The 10,738-nt window shown below is 38.4% G+C and overlaps 1 protein-coding gene across 3 annotated transcripts in view; it reads right to left on the reverse strand.

Annotated features, from left to right (window-relative positions):
- Positions 1–10,738, reverse strand: part of phtf1 (putative homeodomain transcription factor 1) — a 57,025-nt gene that overhangs the window by 45,650 nt on the left and 637 nt on the right. The gene's annotated exons all lie outside the window — the stretch shown is intronic.

Here is a 10,738-nt window from a genome sequence, read left to right on the forward strand (position 1 = left end):
TCCAAAAAACAAAAACAATAATAAATTGGTCATTTTCAATCTATGACTGTTTGTGGGACATTGCTGTGCGCAATTGGCTGCCGTGTTCGCCCACAAATATACAGTCAATTCACTTTACAGTGTCTTCTGTGAAGCGCTTTGGGACGTCCTCCCGACGTGGAAAGCGCTATATCAAATTCAAGGATTATTATTATTGGGTAAGGGTTCCTCATATTGGAATATGATTTTACATTTCAGAATGAGAAACGTTAACAAGCAAAAGAAGAATTGGATCTATTATGCCCAGATTTATACAATTGGCTGCCACGTTTCGCCCTCAAAATATACAGTCAATCCACTTTACAGTATATTCTGTGAAGGACTTTGAGACGTCTCGAAGACATGATAAGGCGTTATATCAAATGCAAGGACTTTTTTTAATATGGTGTCCAGCAGAATTACATGTGCCCTCAACTAGGAAATAAAAAATATTGAAAATAATGCATTATAATCGACCAAATATTCACGGACCTTGTAATTTCTCTATATATACAGTAGATAGTTGTAGCTTTCGTCATCGTTTTGTAACAACCCTTCCTCAGTCATTTAGCTAAATCAAATGCAATTCTGGTTGCTTTTGATTACATTCCTAAAAGGTTACAACTGACTTCTTTAGTCTGTGGGAGAAAAACAGCCAAGACTCTTGTTCCTGATCATGACTCAATGGCCCCCTCATCCTACTGCCTTGGCAGATCTGAAAGCATTGTTCTGGGTTTACTTTTCGTATCTCATTTAACATCTTGGCTCACAAATGAAGAATAACTATAAAACAATTCCATGTCCACAAATGAAAAGCTTCTGAAGTTGACATTAAGGTCAATTTTAATACACATCTGTAATCATGCAGGAGAAGGGAACAGAGAATGAGGGAGAGGATTAACATGGTGGGAGATCATTTTGAATGTAATCACCAGAATGGACAAGTTGGCTCTGTTTCTGTGCTGCAAAAATCTATCAATTTCCATGTAGTCTGCATGTCTCAAAATATTTTACTCTCTCTGCGCCACAGAATTTTTTTTATGCTTGCATTATTCATGGCCCAAACCAAAAAGGATCCTTAGAAAGCAGTTTTTGTCAGTGAAGTTTGCTTGGCCCAGTGTCATTACTTCTTGCTCATCACAAAGTGTCTCACCACTAAGTATTAAATCCCAGACACTTGTGGCTTGGATTCAATACAACATGGTGTAAAAAGAGAGGCTAGTCTAATTTAAGCAGAAAACATCGCCTGACAACTAGCACTATATATAGTCCTTATTCAATGACACTTAGTTACAGCTTCAGTAAAGAGTGAGTGAAAATGACACTGCAAAACTAATTCCATAGTTAAATAAAAATGAAATGCCATTTTAAAGGCAAGTCTGCAATCAATTTCGAGAAACTTCTGCTGGGATAGTCGGAAGAATCGTGTAGCTGACAGTGCAAGAACAAGCATGGAAACAGCACCTCATTCTTGTGGAGTCCTTTAGCTCAGTGGTTAGAGCGCTCGTTTTGCAAGGGAGAGACCTGAGTTCAATTCCAGGCAGAGGGCGAAACCTTGGGCAAGTTTCCTTACACGACACGCCTAATAATAATCCCTCCAAAAAAACAAAACAATAATAAATTGGTCATTTTCAACCCACGACTGTTCGTGGGACACTGCTGTGTGCAATTGGCTGCCGCGTTCGCTCACAAATATACAGTCAATTCACTTTACAGTATATTCTGTGAAGCGCTTTGGGACGTCGAGAAGACGTGAAAAGCGCAAAATCAAATGCAAGGATTATTATTATTTATTATTCAGTACAAAAGAGCAAGTTTCTAATTTAGTACCTCATTAACATTAATGGCGGAAGGACACACTCACTTCAGAGGAATTCAGCTAAAGACGGATCGCCACCAATTTATCTACAAGGTTTTCTATTGTGTCAAACAGAGGTGCTGCTTGAAGATAAGGACACTTTTGTTTAAGTTTTATTTTAACCATGGAATTAGCTTTACACAAAGCAAGACACAACCAAGTTGCTAGAAGAAAATCCTTAGTTCAGCTCACGTAGGAAACAGTATATGTGGTGCTGTGCCATTTCCTTTACTGAATATTGGATGCTTCCCTTCTGGGCATGCACCTGTATCACCATCACACATGCAGTGATGGGAGACATTGAGCACACGGTTGGTTGCTTTTATAGCACCCACGCACAAAAATCATAATAGCTTGTAATAGAAATTAGATAAATAGTTGAAAACAAAAGTACTGTATAAACATTTATGGGGAAAGGGCAAGGTAATAAATAACTCTTTCAAAACCCTGGCATATGCAAAATCAGGCTGAATGACCTATGGTGTAAAATTCTACGGTTCTCATAAAAGGGGGATGAGAGACACCTCAATTGACATGCCCTTCACTCGCTTTCAAAATCTTTATTGCAATGTGATTACATCAAACCTCAGCAGTCATTCCAAAGGCATGACTTTCTCTGATCTCCAGAGAATGTCTGTAGTATCGGTAATTGCTGCTTTAGATGAGATCCAACTAAGTCACAGACTCGGAATGAAAACTTATCTTCTGGTCCATATGCCTAATATACCAGATTATCTGTTTGGCAAAACTCCATATTTTTCATAAATCTTTAGACCACCTCAAAATGCCTTCCCTGTCCCAACACCCCCAACCGTCCTAAAAGGAGAACAAACCAATTCTCTACACCTTTGTCAAGTAAATAGTCATCTTAGCTGCTCACATCTACATCTCCTCAAAGAAAAGAGCAGAATGTTGTTGATCTGTCCTAAAAAACAGAGGCCTAAGCAGTGGATATTTGGAAATGGAGCGGTTTAGAACGAGCATCTTCAATGTGGTATACATTACTTTCATTTTCAGGAAAAAAAAGACAGTTAAAGGGCTCTTAAAAAAATTCAACGGTTATATACAAGGGTGCCAGTTTGACTGTTCTTTTAAAAAAAGACATTGCTTTTTTCTATTTTTAAGCAGAAGCAGATAAACATTCAACTGTATTTCCTTTGAAGAGATGACATGAGCAACTATAAAAATCACCGATATTTGGGTCCCTAAGATACGATGGACACGGGATTCTGCACGCTATTCAGGTGCACTTGCAGCACCACAAACAAACAGAAAGTGACAGTAGAGACACTGCCAGTCATTGGAAAGCACCACATATTTTTCTACATGAAGAGCGCTATAAATTCTTGTTGTGGACTACCATGGAGGAAGCGGCATCTGTGGCGAGCTCAAAACCTGAAAGGGGTCAGTTTTGCAGATTAAAATGACAATCATCGTTTTTATCTACAAATTTAACAATGGGGATTTATTTTTCTTGGCTTTAAGAAAGTTGGAAAACCAAACAAATAGCTCAAGTTGCCAGAATTGCACTGAGATCTCATGACTTTCTTCAGTTTCACAAACCCTTGTGTAAAAATAAAATGCAAGAGATAAACAGTTCCCATTCTTGTTATTTTAGTTTTTACCAAGAATGGAGGAAGTAAATGGCAAGCTGAAGCATTTTCTGAACAACACAAAGCTATCCCAAGCAAGAAGCTGGTAAGTGAGGCTGTGCAACTGCAAAAGTTTTTGACTACTTTCATGGTTCAATCCCTTGGATAAAGTCTAAGCAAGAATTATAGCATTTGTGTGTCAACAAATAAGGCTCCCCATGAAACAAGCCTGTGTGCACAAAGAGAAAGTTGATCAACAAGACCAGTTTAAAAAAATTAAGCTTTTTAAATATAAATAACTCTTGCATACAAACACACGATAATTTAGTACTGAATACTTATGCAAATCTTCCTAGCAAAGCGAGACATAAATAAATTGTAATTTGAGTCAAACACTAAAGCAACATTGCAATCAGTATTCTCATGTCTACGTATGTTGGAGACTGCGCAGCTGCTGTTTACATTTAGGCTTGAAGCTGGTGTTCAAATCCATGGTCGCATCGACTCAACCTGGTGAAAAAACTAACAGGAAACCACTGGACTCCTGCGAGTTGGGATCCCAGTCATTTCTGTCGTTAACAAAAGACTTGTCCATCCATCTCCAGTGCATAGCCATTCCTATCCCTACGCCTTGAACAAAATGCACAATAGCAAAAGACAAAACTGCTAACTTAACAACTCAGTATCAGTGACGACAGCTTTTGCAGAAATGTGCAGCTAGCACAGTGAGCAAGCAACCCTAGCTACAGGAAATAGGCCAGCTAGCACACCATAATGAGAAAGAATGAAGCATTATTATAGCACTTCTGAGTTGAAACATCACAAAGCACTTCGGAGATAATTACCATCAAGTGACTTTTTGCAAGAAATACAGCATCTATTTGTGGCAACAAGTTCTCCCAAAGATTTACGAGACTAATTTATCTGGAAGATTGCTGTCAGTCACCAGGAGCAATTATTTTTTCAACAGCATCATACGATCCATAATGTCCACCAGTATTACACTGGAGTGTCATCTGAAACTTTGAGCTCAAGTGAAACGGGACTAAAACCCACAAGATACAGATTCAATAGCAAAATACTATTGCATTAGCATCTGCAACCACATACACTTGTTGTTCACTTTGTCATTTGTTCCACTACTTTTTTCGACATTGATGCTCTCTGTTATTGCAGTCTTGATAAGTCACCTCATCGGAATACAAAAACATTGAGAATGTGGAACACTTTTTTTTAAATCTTCAAGTGTGGAATGATCAGAAATTCATATCTTGTAGGTTAATTTGACGGAAAGCTTCACATATAATTCAGGACACGTGGAAACACAATAAGCTCAGTACAGTAGACCAGGCAAGGACATTCAAAAGGTGAAGACTCAGAAAAAGAGCTGATAAAAAAAGACGTAAACAGACGTGAAAATTATAGTGAAAATAAAAGAGCCAGATGGTTATACCGATAATTATAGCATTTACTATGTTTAATTATGAGTTTTACTTTGCAACTTGGAATTTCAAAAGACAAGGAAACCAATTCAGTAATCAAAAAACAATTCAATGGAAATTAAACTGATAATTTCCTGAACAGTTGCTTTTTTAAAAAGATGTAAACACTAATGCCTGATGGAATATTGCAAACCACCTTTTAAATTTACTAGGTGGCACTTTCATGCAGGCAAACACGTCCCATGGTTCGCAGCATGCTCTTTCTAAAAGCCAGCATGGTTGGAATTCATGCTCCAAGGAGACCCCTTACTAGGGAGGTAAGCAGGAACTTCCTTGGAGCTGAGCCAACACCAAAGTGATGTGGTCGGCAATGGAATGACAGAATCGAGTCAACCCTTTGTGGTGGTCTTGGTATTTCAGTTTCTGAGCCAAATGGGGCTGCAGTACCTCAAGGCACTGTTGATGTCAGACTAGCCAGCCTTGCTTGTCAGCAGGACTTGGAGGTGCGGACCAGCCAATGGGGACTGGGATTCTTCCTTCTTGGCTCATTATTTCTGCAAGCCAAAGCCCAACAGTAGAATGGTCCCAGCTAGCCATGCAGTTGAGCAGTTTGCTGCACAGGTTTCTTAATGCCAAGCTATGAACTCCAGCATCACCCCAAAGCATAGAGCGACATCCCAAGTTTTGATTGCATCTAAAATATTCCAGAATTAGGTAACCAGGGTGTGTCCCTCCAGGAAGAGAGTTTACATTGTATATCAGAAAATATCCATGTGTAGTTCACAGATATATGTGGCGCTCTCAATCCAGTTTTGCTACTCTTAAGTATGGTAATGAGTTTCCGCATATATCTGACACCTGACTGAACAAAAATTACTGAGTATAAAGAATATGTAATAGAGACAAAGCTTTCCACATACTGTATCGTTTAAAAAAAAGTTTTTTGAAATATTTATTTTTTAAAAATGGCAATTCAGAGATTATGAGATTTACACCCAAAGAACCGCCTGCACTTTAAGTGAAATTGGCAGTTTGAACACTCGAAAAACAAAAAGGACAGGGGATCAAACCACAGAGGCCAAAGCACTAAGCAAAGGTCAGATACCTCCCACCACTGGAGAGAAGATTAGAGGGTCGGCTGTGGTGTTCAGTAGCCAGCTAGTCATTCAGAGATGTGTAATTAGACAGGGAACGGCACAAAGGAACCGACAGAAGAAAGACATTTTTAAAAAATCAAAGCAATTACAGCACAGAAGAGCTTATTCTGTCCATCCAGTGTACTCCACGAGAGCCAGCTAGTCCAACCCAAATTTCCTGTTCTTTCGACACGCCTGTTTATTGTTTCACTTCAAATGTTTATCCAATTCTCTTTTAAATAGTGTCTGAACCTCAACGATTTTTGGAGAGACATTCCATTTTCCAATAACACTCTGTATCAAAATGTTTCTTTTAATGCAATAACCCCAATCCTGATTACTATTTCACGGCAAGAACAATCTTTCGCAACCTATTTAATCGATATCTTTCAGGAATTTGAAGACTTTCATTAGATCCTCTCTTAACCTTCGATATTCCAAAATCCAATTTCTCAGCCTTTTATCACTGGTATCCATAAACTGTGGCTAGCTACTATGGTATTAAGTAACAATGACTTCCAAAATTTATAAAACGATATTGTTTCAAATGGTGCAGATTAGTGTACAAGGAACCACAATTATGTAAAATTTCTTGCACAAGAATCACTCCAACACTTTCAGGCATTGATAACAAAACTCAAATCACTCGTGCACACACATGCCTGACAATTATATTTCAATACCTCATATGCAGCAGCCGTTTATTTGCATTTGGACACAAATCAGTAACTGGTAAAGGTGAAAGCAGAGTGTCAATGCAAGCAAATCAACTTGTTGCAGCAATGTAAGCTCAACAAAAACGGAATAGGTTATTCACCTCATGATTTTTGTATTTGCATTGTTGCATCTGTCCAAAGGCAATGGTGAGATCAGAAGCGCAACATCTCAGCATTAGTAGGATTCAGTTGCTTTAATTCAGGCTTAGTAACAGATGCAAACAAGGACAGATCTGTGTAATTGTAAAAGTTACAGTGATTGCACTAAGCACTTGGTTTGATTGAAGTAAAGGTAAATCCTTCCTGAAGTGAGTTTCCATTACAACAAAACAACTTGAGAACTCAGCTGGCATCAAATACATCAGAGTATGGGCAAAAACACTAATTAACTGTGTCACATTGTCATTCTATGAAAGGAAAGGCCAATAAGAATTATTCAAGCTTTTTTTTTGAAGTACAGAAGTGTTCCTGCTTTTAGCATATGCCAAATATTATGCCCGCCAAACCATCACCAAATGGGGAACAACATTTTCTCATAAAGATGTTGCATCTACAGCACATTCACCAACATAAAACTGAGAAACTAATATGGCTCCACCCATCACATCTGTAAATCAGTTATAAAAGTATTAAAACTTGATGTTGGTGTGCTGCCCCATCACTTCTAGCAGAATAATAATCCTTGCATTTGATATAGCGCTTTTTACGTCGGGAGGACATCCCAAAGCGCTTCACAGAACACACTGTAAAGTGAATTGACTGTATATTTGTGGGCGAATGTGGCAGCCAATTGCGCACAGCAATGTCCCACAAACAGTTGTAGATTGAAAATGACCAATTTAATTATTGTTTTTGTTTTGGAGGGATTATTATTAGGCGTGTGGAGTAAGGAAACTTGCCCAAGGTTTCGCCCTCTGCCTGGAATTGAAACCAGGTCTCTCGCTTGCAAAGCGAGTGCTCTAACCTCTGAGCTACAGGACTGCACTGGACTACAGTACAATAAAAACAGACCTGCAAAGAACAAGAAAAACGCCTTTCACATTGTTCCTCATAGTTTTTGATTTACTGGAAGGGCAAGGTAATATAAAAAAGGTGTTGCAGAATGCAAAACTACTAAAGATGGTAATCAATTGTCACATCAGCACCATTGACTGACATAAGGTTTAATTACCATTTTTCTCCACTGCTTCTCTGTGGCACCAGTTCCTCCATTGGAATTGATAGCCCTGATGTTTCACTAGACTAGGAAGCAGCAGCAATTAAATGTTTGCTTTTAAGGGCTTTAGATAATGCGTGTTCTAGCAGTTTAAACAATGTGAGTGTTGCTTATTGTTTAAACTGGAAGAACATGGGATCATCTGAAGCCCTTTAAAGCAACTCCAGCCCAACCAGTATTTTCAAACTACAGGCACTTGAGTTGTTTTGGTCACAAACATTTATCATTTTTGCAAATGCATTGAGGATCAGGAAAATATTTATCTATTTGCCTTTACTTTACAGTATATTCTGTGAAGCGCTTTGGGACGTCCTCCTGACGTGAAAAGCGCTATATCAAATGCAAGGATTATTATTATTATTATTATTATTTAAGTGCAATCATGGCTTTGCCACGGTTGCTACACAGAACACCCTGAACATAATGGCACCAACATCTTAAAGAACAAAAATATGAAATCAGTCAGAAGCGTGCCAGTTGGAGGTTATCACAGTAAGCCTGCTGCATAAAGGGGTTATTTGGAGGTTAATATTTTGTGGACTAATATTGTCTAAATGTCTCATGTCAATATGCGCAGCAAGCAGATTTAACTGGTTAGCACACTTGAGGTCAATGTTGCAGTGAAAAACAAAATCATCGGATTGTTTTTCAAATGATAATGTCACCCATTTGCTAGCATTAGTTTATCTCATCTAGCACATCTCATCTAGGATAGCTCAACAGAAGTTATTTCCCGTTAAGTTCACTAAATTCATACACTGTGCCCCTCCCTACATTGCTGGGAAATGCAAATTCTCACTGAATAAAATTACAAACTCACAGATTTGAGCGTAGAAGATCATTAATCCCATCATGCCTCTGCTTTGCTGGCTACCCATCAGAGCTACTAATTCTGATCCAATATCCCTGCTCTTTCCTGATTCTCTGTTGCTCCTTTAACTTTTAATGTATACAATCCAATTGATCTTTCGGTTTCTCAATGCAATGGCAGCGTGAATTTGAGTTCTTCAGAACAACAAGTCACAGGTTTATTTTCCAGTGCATGCTGCTGAGTTAGCTAAATATAATCAGTACTGGCTTCTCTGGGTGACAGATTCTTGCTGGAGAGAGTACAAGGATGGGACACAAATGGGACAGGATTAAGCGGATGGTATTCACTGCCTTGGCTCAGATGAAAAATGTGTTGCTTAGATGAGGCTCAAGATATTCAGAATCAGTCAACAAGAAGCTGTAAGTTTAGGAGAAATAGGTATTAAAGATGTAACCACTAACAGTATTGAAGGATTATTATTATATTATTATGAATTAAATACTGTAAAGTAGAGTAACTGCATATTTTGAAGACAAATGGGGAATTTATATGGGGGATTATTGGTGGTTGGGACACTAAGAGACAATCCTTCTCTTTCCAAGTAGTGCCATTAGTAAGGATCTTTAACATCCACCTGAACAAACAGACGGAAGGAACTTCAGTATTATTTGAAGGACGGCACCTCCAACAATGTAGAACTCCACCATGACGGTTAATTCTGGATTTGAATTTTCCATCCAAAACAGCACTTTATCTCAAATATCTCAAAGCATCTCGTACGGAATTGTTATTAAGTGTTCGGATTTTCATATACTTTTGGAATAATCATGAAATGGAACTGTAAATATATGTTTATAAACACAATAAGGCTGATTAATTCTGTAGGGTTTTAAAGTACTAAAACCCCTATCAGCACAAGCCAATGGCGAACATTTCATTAGTGAGACTGTGAGAGTCTATGTATTTGTTTTTATTACAGTACATTACAACATTATCCATCTATTGATAGTTCCTTAAAACAGAAGGAAAGCTTAGAGAGACTGATAGCAGCCATAAAGTACTCCTCCATTCTATAGTTTTAAAAAAATCTCTTGCACTTTATGTAGCAGGAGGCATCAACAATTCCACCACTCACTCTCCCTCCCAGATTTCTGCCCGTTCAACAATGCAAACTATAGCAGCAAGTAAATATCAGTAAATTCTTCTGTAGATCAATCTAATGTCAGTGTGAGTAAGGCTATTCTGACATGCACAAGAAATATGCATCATTGGAACAGGTCCAAGTAAGATAAGGATACCCAGTGCCTAAGCCTATAGATTTGTGTCAGCCTGCAAGGAATTTATATAAATGCACTGCATGAAGCCAACCTCCAGACAGACTAAGAGGACCCAGGATTAAGTGCGGTCTGTGCTGTCAGCAGTGCAAGACAAGAGTAGAGGTCTACAATTGGTCTTGATATCCAGGAAAAAGAATTGGCTCCCATTTAATCACTATCCATTGACCTCTGCTGCTATTTTCACTTATGTTCATGTCAAGGCAAGACAGGATTATACGAATTCCAATAGTCAATTAAATTTCACTAAACAGGTTATACAAAAGAATGGTCACCTTATCAAGATAAAAGGCTGATGAGCCGGTAGAATTGTCACAGCCCAAGTGAACAGAAAACAACAATTTAGATTTACAGTGAAACTGATAACACAGAATAAGTCATCATTCCTTCACAACTAGGCACTCACCCACTATCCCAGCTATTCAAGTACTTTACTTTATACTTTCAAGTTTGGAAAACTAGTCAACTCTGATAAGTAGTCATTTGAGCTATTTCCCTTGGAAGTGACAAGTTCTTTCTCGTCATTCCCTCTTTGAACCTCTCCAATCCGGCTTCTGTGCTACCTATAGCATGGAAACAGCCCTGGTCAAAGTCACTAATAACGTTCTGAACATC

The sequence above is a fragment of the Callorhinchus milii genome, unplaced genomic scaffold (assembly GCF_018977255.1).
Source record: "Callorhinchus milii isolate IMCB2004 unplaced genomic scaffold, IMCB_Cmil_1.0 Scaffold5, whole genome shotgun sequence".
NCBI lineage: Eukaryota > Metazoa > Chordata > Chondrichthyes > Chimaeriformes > Callorhinchidae > Callorhinchus > Callorhinchus milii.